The sequence below is a fragment of the Mytilus californianus genome, unplaced genomic scaffold (assembly GCF_021869535.1).
Source record: "Mytilus californianus isolate M0D057914Y unplaced genomic scaffold, xbMytCali1.0.p SCAF_2, whole genome shotgun sequence".
In the NCBI taxonomy this organism is placed as follows: Eukaryota; Metazoa; Mollusca; class Bivalvia; order Mytilida; family Mytilidae; genus Mytilus; species Mytilus californianus.
The window spans coordinates 48,667,877-48,677,175 of record NW_026262668.1 but is presented as its reverse complement, the minus strand read 5'-3'; the positions used below and the strand labels follow the sequence as shown (position 1 = coordinate 48,677,175).

General features: G+C 33.5%; 1 long non-coding RNA gene across 1 annotated transcript; it reads left to right on the top strand.

Moving 5' to 3' along the window:
• Positions 1-761: 761 nt before the first annotated feature.
• On the top strand, positions 762-7,244 carry LOC127729938 (uncharacterized). Its single transcript, XR_007994904.1, has 2 exons — positions 762-840; positions 5,284-7,244. It is a non-coding gene; the product is annotated as an uncharacterized LOC127729938 (long non-coding RNA).
• Positions 7,245-9,299: the final 2,055 nt, after the last annotated feature.

Genomic DNA, 9,299 nt, shown 5'->3' with positions numbered 1-9,299 from the left:
CAAGACAAATGAGAAACAATGAATACAGTTTTCAATTAACTTAATAATAATAACACTTATTATAAGTTTCATAACGAGGGAGAATTTGACATTATAGCTTGATATCAACTTGAGTTATTTAACTTCAATTTAATCATAAACGAGCCTTTGGCGATTTTATTGTTATTATTTATATTACATAACGAGAGTTGTCAGACCACCAATTCACCCACTTCAATTAAGAACATATGTAAAAGTAGCCCTTCCCTGACAAAGAAATGGTGCTTTTTGCAGAAACCAGGGGTTAGTTTTAGTAGCAGTTGCCTTCCGAACGGTCATGCTGCACTACAAGACTTTAAACATTGGTTGAAAATTGGCATATAGAAAGGTGATATATTGTTGGTCTGACACCTAAAGATGTCCACCAGTGGTTGACTCCAATGACAGTAGACGGCCAATAGTGCGAAAATGAAAACTAATTTGATTTTCTAGACTTTGTTTTTTCATAAAAGCCATTGGGTATAAATGAAAATTTAAAAAAAGCAGAACATTGATTTTTTAATCTTTTTACAAAATATTTCTTGCCTTGACACCTTGGAATTAAATTGCTGTCTACGTAAAGTTTATGTCCGTTTATGACGCTTCGATATATATCGATGCTATTCCGAAACAATGTTATTGCATGGTTCAAGTTGAAATTCAATTGAAAATTTTTTATTTTTGACAGCTGTTTTTCATTTTATTATAATTCCACGTTAGTTTCAATTAAAGTCATGGTCAACGGGAGACAACTTCAGCTGAGTCTATTAAGAACAGAAAGTATACGCTTTTCATTGTTTGATGAAGAAAAGCTTTTGGAAGGTAATACTTTTAGATAAATTGTATGAATTGTTGTCATTCACCTCAAAATCATAAACACTAAACTTTATATTTAACATTGATTACTTAATTTTTAAGAAAATTAGGAGAATAATACTTAGTTTTCTTTATTGTTAAAACTTCCTGGTAGACCATAACTATAATCGCCACCGCCAAGAAGTTCAACTGATTCTCGTGTGTGAATGTTCATAACGACAGAGAATGCTATCAACTTGAGTCGTTTGTTTTTTTAAACGAGCATTTGACGAGCATTTGGCGAGTTTATTATTTCTATTTAGATTAAATAACGAGAGTTGATATCAAGCGATATCCAATTCTCACGAGTTGTTTTATTTTTTTTAACCTATCATTTAACTTAATACGGTAAACATTCTCTTTGTGTTAAATAGACGTGTTAGGAAAGGGATTTAAATACTGCGCTGATGTTAAATACCAATACCGATACAAGATTTAAGTGTGGACTTTCTCAAAATACAATTGCATTGATAAGAATCCCGGAGTAGTATAGTTTAGCTTTGTGGTGTGTTTGATATGAAGCGAACGGTTAACGTCGACTCCAATTTTTTAAGACGTGCATTGGCGTTACGTAGATCTTCATACATTCATTTGTATTTGTTTGATTTGGGAGTGCAAAACAAAACATAAAAAAAATATATGTAAGGGTCAAGAATGGGAATGGCGGACTTTACGACCACAAGTCCAAATATATACATTAAACAATATGAGTAGAATATGTAAGGTTGTCTTGCTGCGCATCGTTTTAATGTTCGAGAAAACCACTTTCCACGAGCCGTGTGTGGATTCGTATTGTCTACTACTATCTGGGTATGAATGCAATGCATGGACAGAAGGAAGAAAGAACGGACGGATGCACCCATCCAACCATCACTATATACCGTCCAATTTAGAAAGCGGCGAGTATAGTGAATATAAGGTAGAACAAAATGAAGGAAATCGAAAAAAAAAAAATTGCCCGACATATAATTTAGCAGGCTTTGCAAGAGGTGAAAACGAATATTCCATTTTCAAAATATCCTTCTGACCCAAAGATAATAAAATTAACTTCTCCATATGAAAGTTTAACGCCACTTTCAAAAATATCTCAATTTAATCGTGGTGTTCTGTTTTTTTGGTGGAGGAAGCCGTGATACCAAGAAAAAAAAAACTTCCGACCCTTCACCGAAAGGTAAATTTAACATGCTTGAATAATGCCCAAATGTGGTAATCTTTTAAAACTTTGTTCGATAACCTCTTCTGTCCGAAAAACTAACTGACAAAAGTTGAAAGAAAGAAAATGTCAGTTAAAATGAGAATAAGAATAATTAATTCACACATTTTAACGTTTTTTTTTTTAGGTATTGTCCCTTTTCAACATTACATTAAATTGCCAGAATGAACTTTCTAGATAAAATAAAAAGATAAAGATTATCAAATTGAAATAGCTTTTGTTTCATTCTTTTATTTTCTTTAATTGTCAAGTACACAAATTTCTGTTTTTTTTTATCAGAATTTTAAGCTACACATTTCTCTAATCTAGAAAATTATATAAATTAAGGAGATGTGGTATGATTGCCAAAGTAGACAACTATCTACCAGAGACCAAATGACGCAAATGTTTGCAACTATAGGTCACCGTATGCCCCCCCCCCCAAAAAAAAAGGAGAGCAAAACCCTTCCCGTATAAATGCTATGAAAGGTATATCTTAAATAAATTTCAATAAACGAAAATTTTGAACAAAGATTGACATAGAGTAAAACATCGGTTTCGGATGTGATTTGATTGCAGTGGGTTTTTTTTATTCATTTATTTTGATCGCTTTGCAGATTTTCCTTGTAGTCGTTCAACAACATAGTAAGAAATGCGGGAACAACGATCTTAAATTTATTCGATCACTACTATGAACCAAGGCAATTTTATGATAATATTAATAATGATCGTGTTGTTTTGCTGGATCCTCTTCGGTGTAAATTGTTATTATTTAATTGTATAAAAATCATGTCAGCATTATCAAACAAACCCATACAGGTAACTAACTCCAATGAATGATTATCTCTGGGCTTTTTGAGATGGTCCCCACAATAGCCTGTAGTGGTATTGGTTTTTTTACATCAGCGTCAAAATCGTATTGACTTTCCTAACACGTCTAATATTAAATCCCGTGACTCGTTGGTCTATTCTTTTGCACAGGCCAGTATGACGTCACATGTTCTGTTCCGGGTTTAAACTTTAACAGCTGCTTAAACATGAAATAGTTAAAAAAAATTGACAAATAAAAGAGTTTATCAGCTAATAAAAGAGTAAGTGTGGGTGTTTTGTATATTATTGAAGAAATCACATATTACCGTTCCTATGGAGACCTTTGAAAAACATCAATAACCTGACGAAAAACCAATGGAAATGTCGCATTATAGTTTCATGATCCTGGACAAGCCAATCAAATTAACGCATTTTTCGTATCTAACGTTACATTTTGTCAGTTTTTATAATCTCCTCCCTTTTTGAATTTACCTTTCAGTTCGTTCGGTATTGTCGCTTATACTCATTTTAATAGGATCCCACTCCACGCAGTTTGATACAAGAAATATCTCTTCATCATTGTTCTTGTCAGAAGAAATATAGATACAGTAACAGGCCACGACCATAAGAGAACTTAAATCATGACTTATACTTGTGATAGGTGGATGTCAATAATGGAGCTGGATCTTATGGCCCTTCCAGAGCGCATATGTTCACCCGGTTTCGTGTTGCTCAATTAAATTTTGTGTGTAATCTTCTGGCATGTTGTCTGTATTTGTACTTTTTAGTTGTTCGATGTTTTCGTCGAGTCGATTTTTTCTTGCCCCCCCCCCCCCCCCCCCTTGATATCTTCTCCCCACACTTTACTCGCATAGAATATGACACTCTCCAAACACTTGCCACCTGGTATACATTTCCTGTTGAGACCGGCATCTGAATCGTTCGAATTCCTTCTTTTGTTCATATTCCCTCGTTCATTTGTTTTTTGAAGTAATATAATGGTTGTATCAATTTAACTGACTTGTATGAAACTATGACAACTCGAAATCAACTGACTCAAAAATATTTCAATACTTTTACCGATAATATACTCATTTGAAAATATTTACACATAATTTATTCAATTCTGATTTAGAAAACGTATCTATACTTAAGTTATGTGTTGTTTAAAGCAAAAAAAAAAGTTTAAATATACAAGTCAACCATAATATAATACCATCATTTGAACTTTGGTGGATAGTTGTCTAATTGGCAATCATACCACATTACCTTATTTTTATATTAGTTTAATAATAATAAAACTATTGATTAAAAGCGAAAAAAAGTATAACAAAAATACCGAACTTCAAGGGACATCCAGATAGATTTTGATGATTCTGTCTAGGACCGTCTAATTTTTGTTCTCATCAATTTCTGGCTTTCCGGCTAATTTTTGGTCTTGACTAAACTTATAGAAGCACGTGTCAAGCACACAGTTATCAGTATCATTAGCATTTTCAAACATCTTTACTGATTTCATCATTGTAAAATCATGACATATTATACTCTACAAGTACTCAGCAGCACCCAGGAAATAATGAAAATTATCTTACAAACATGAACAATCATCGCAAATTGGCATCTTAGTCTTATTAATTTTGTATTTACATTAATTTTGTATTTACATTGTGTCATAGATCAAATTTATTCGTTCAGTGTATGTTCACTTGTTTTTGTTAATATGTCTTTTGATTGAGTTAAGCCATTTCAATTCATATTTTATAGTGTGTCATTCTATGTTGTGATGTTACACTATTGTTCCAGGTAGGGTGAAGGTTGGCGCCTATTAAAACGTTTAAACCCGAAGCATTTGTTTGCACCTGTCCGAAGTCAGGAACCTGGTGTTCAGTGGTTGTCGTTTGTTGATGTGGTTCATAAGTGTTTCTCGTTTCTCGTTTTTATATAGATTAAAATTGAGAATGAAAATGGGGAATATGTCAGAGACAACAACCCGACCAAAGAGCAGACAACAGCCGAAGTCCACCAATGGGTCTTCAACGCAGCGAGAAAATCCCGCACCCGGAGGTGGTCCTCAGCTGGCCCCTAAATAAAATGGTGTACTAGTTCAGTGAAAATGGACGTCACACTAAACTCCGAAACATATAAATGAACTAAAATTAAAAATTAGACCGTTGGTTTTCCTGTTTGAATGGTTTTACACTAGTCATTTTTGGGGCCCTTTATAGCTTGCTGTTCGGTGTGAGCCAATGCTCCGTGTTGAAGCCGTACTTTGACCTATAATGGTTTACTTTTACAAATTGTGACTTGGATGGAGAGTTGTCTCGTTGGCACTCATACCACATCTTCTTATATCTATTAGCTTTAGGTGTCATTTATTTTCATCTACAGTACTGTATTATATTTTACAGAAATATGGCGGACGATTCCATGATTAAATGTGGACCATGTGAATATAAAAATGAGTCGAAAAAAGCAATTAAATGGTGTACAGAATGCGAAGAAGGTTATTGCAACGAATGTGTCAAAGATCACAAACTCCATAAGATACTACGAGATCATCGCGTGATATCAGTAGACGATTATTTCAAAATAGCAAACCTCTCTAAAAGTTATCAGAAATGTAACATACATGGAGAGAATTTTGAATATTTTTGTCCCTCACAAGATAAAGTTTTATGTTTTAAGTGTTTGTCGACAAATTTTACCTATTTCAGACAGGAAGACATCATAGCCATAAAAGAAGCGTTAACTAGTTCGAATACAAAAGATTATTTGTCAAATTTTGAAACAAAATTGGATGATTTGCTTAAGGAAGTCGATAATAGAATTATATGCCATGAAGAAATTGCTGATTATGTTGATGATAAGGTTGATCAAATAATTTGTAAGATAAAAGAAATACGCAAGAAAGTTAACAAGAAGCTTGATAAATTAGAAGCTAGAGCAATTGATGATATGAAACATAACATACATGTGAAATCAATGAAAGAAAAGCATCAGATTTTAAAAGAAAGGGCCAAAGAAGCAAGAGAAATAAAAAGAAACATAACACTTACCAAAGAGTACGCCTCTGATAAAAGTCTCTTTATTTTCAGTCGTAGAGTGCTAGAATCAATCGATGAAATAAAAAAGGCAGTGGACCGTATGGTACGTCTAGAGCAACCAAACGATTTACTATTTGTAACATCGCCAGACCTAATTTCAGTAATGAATTCAAAATCATTTGGGGAAGTCATAGCTGATTACAGACCACAAGTAGAATATTGTACTTAAAATTTGAACACAGAATATGTAGAGACTGGACCGATGATAAAAACTCTTGAAAAAATAAACGATATTCATTTTGATTGTGGTCGGAAGAAAAATCTTAAAATAACTTGTTGTCGAATTCTGCCAGATAAAAGATTTGTAGTGGCGGTTCTGGACAATCTCAGGCTTACTGTCCATAAAGAAGACGGTTCTCTGGAAAAGAGTCTTATTTTGCAAGGGGTTCAGTTTTTGGCATCACAGTTATCGATATTCAAAGAATTGCAGTAACTCATGGCAATCGGACTATCGATGTGATAAATTTGATCGATGAAGAAAAGAAAAGCAGATTTGACATAGACAGACCCTGTGAGGTATACGATATAGTTTTTAATAATCACAAATTATTTCTCGGTAGCAGTTCATCGTATATGAATGAAATTCTTATATCAACCATGTCAGGTAACATAATGGGATGCATTCCGCTACCGAAACATGAAATTCCATCAAAGTTTTAAATGGCTCAATTTGGAGAAAAACTTTACTTTACATATAAAGGCAAAACATGTGAAAAAGTGGTGTGTTGCGATTTAACAGGTGATACACTGTGGAAGTTCGGCAGTAGAAAGGATAGTTTCAAGTCGCTTGTAGAGAAAGTGTCGGGGACAGCTTTCCAGTTCCGTACAAAGGACAATGATAGTTTAAAGTCACCGGATGAGCAACTGGCGAGGACGTTTTTCCAGGTCTGTACAGATGATGACAATTATGATAGTTTAAAAATACCTTGTCATCTGTCGGGAACGGCTTTCCGGGTCCGTGCAAAAGACAATGATACTAGTCTTAAGTCGTCTCTTGCGGTAGACAATTATGGAAACGTTTTACTTTCGGATAGATCTGCTGGTGTACAGGCGATATCGTGCGATGGCAAATATGACAAAGTCATACGTAAGGAATCGACAACACTGATTGATTATGACATGAATTTGAACCTGTTAATCCTATGGACGGTTATAAAGCAGAACTTTTTAAAATAATTTACTGATTTTGAATTGAACTTAAGAAAATCTCTGAACACTGAAGTAATGTAACTTCAGGCCTAGTAATATAAACAATTTTTTTCTTAGTTTTTGTGTTTTATTTTGAAATATATACGTATCCAGTTAACCTTGTTCCGGGACTGCTGTGGCTTTTATTTCAATATTCTCCAATAAGAGATATAGTTTTAATGAATTGCAATGATATGATTTATTCAATTATATAATGAGTTGATCTAGGATAAAACCTGAAAATTGACAATATATGTAATTCATCTATTGGTACTTAATCAAAAATACGTTTACTATTGGTCCAAGGTTTTAGTTTTCAGAAAAAAAAATATTAAGTACTTTAAGAAACACGTATATGTGCACACCGCATTTTTGCGCCTGTCCCAAGTCAGGAGCCTCTGTCCTTTTTTAATCTTGTATGTGTTTTAATTTTAATTCATTTATATGTTTTGGAGTTTAGTGTGACGTCCATTTTCACTGAGCTAGCACACAATGTTATTTAGGGGCCAGCTGAGGATCACCTCCGGGTGCGGGATTTTCTCGCTGCATTGAAGACCCATAGGTGGCCTTCGGCTGTTGTCTGCTCTTTGGTCGGGTTGTTGTCTCTTTGACATATTTCCCATTTCCATTCTCAATTTTACACGTATATGATCGTACAAAAATCATCAGATATAATTACATCTAGAAATGTGTTGAGAAGAATAAAGTAACTAGACCACTGCTGTGAGAATTGGCGAGAGCTCAACATGTTCGTTTCACTGGGCTCTAATTTGTTTTTTTAAAGAAAAAAAGTTTGAACAAAAATACCTAACTCCAAGGTAAGTTAAAAGAGGGAAGTCCATAAAACCTGACAAAATTAAATGTGCGAATATACCAACCATTTTTCACGTTTGGACTTTTACCTTTTTCTATTTTTAATTTTTTCTATTGTTTTAAATTTTCTTTTTATAAAAATGCTCAACACCTTTCAGTTAAACATGATACACATTTTGGCAGCATAATGGTTATCCAAAGATAATTTCTTTTTATAGAATTTGCATCACACATTTTGGGTAATTTTAACTTTGGCTGTTACCTTAGATTTTAAGAAATGTTATGATAAACAATAAATATTGAAAATAAAAACTACAACTTCAAAATTGGTTCAATGCAAATTAAAACATTTCATCTTTCATGTCAATGTTTTGATCTTCTTTTCAATGATTTAAATTTTATGTCATGTAGTTTAACACTACCACTTATGAATGTTTCTTTCTTCTTAAAGGTTTTGCTTTTAAGTCTTTTGAAATGCTTGTTCATCTTTTTATAACTTTTTTGGTCTAAAGTCTAAATTCCTGTTTGTGCATCTTTGCTGTTGTAGGATGCACTTTTATAAAAGATTTTATGACTGGAGAATTTCAGGAAAGGTAATAAAAGTCATAGGTACTTGGGGACAGGGCAATTTTTTTAGCCCTCCCCCTTTTTCAAAGTCCGTTATTTTTGGTTTTCTGATAATTTCAATTATTTTCGCGTTTTTCTGTACACTATGAACATACATATACATGCATATAGTTATACGTCCTTGATACACTATAAAATAAAGTGTATTTGCTATTTACTATCAATTCCAAGTTTACTATGCACGGCGGTCACTGATATATTATAAAGAGAATCTCTATTATATTATATGTATGATCAAAGTATACAGAAAAACGCGAAATTAATTGTCCTGTCCCCAAGTACTTATTATTGTGTAATTTTAAAACAGTTCTAAACGGAAGTCTTGTTTATGACTTAAAAGTCCGTCCGATGACGGAAATAATTTCCGGACGCCTTTATTTTCGATTTCCTCCCAAAATAATTATCATAAGCGAGGATGACAAATACAACTATGCATGGTACCTATGGGACACAGAGGCAAAATGATTAATTTATTGTGGAAGGAGGAGAAGCGACACACAAAATGAGGTCTTCTCGTTTAATAGTATAGATGGTCAACTCCAAATAGTAAAACTAAGTATAAATAAACTGTTGACACAGAGATATATGTCTCGCCTTTCGGCATAAAATTCAGAAAAAGACAATCTGATGGACAGCAACATTTCTTATTAATTCAGTCACCGCACCATGATCTAATGGGTAGGGCTTGAAAA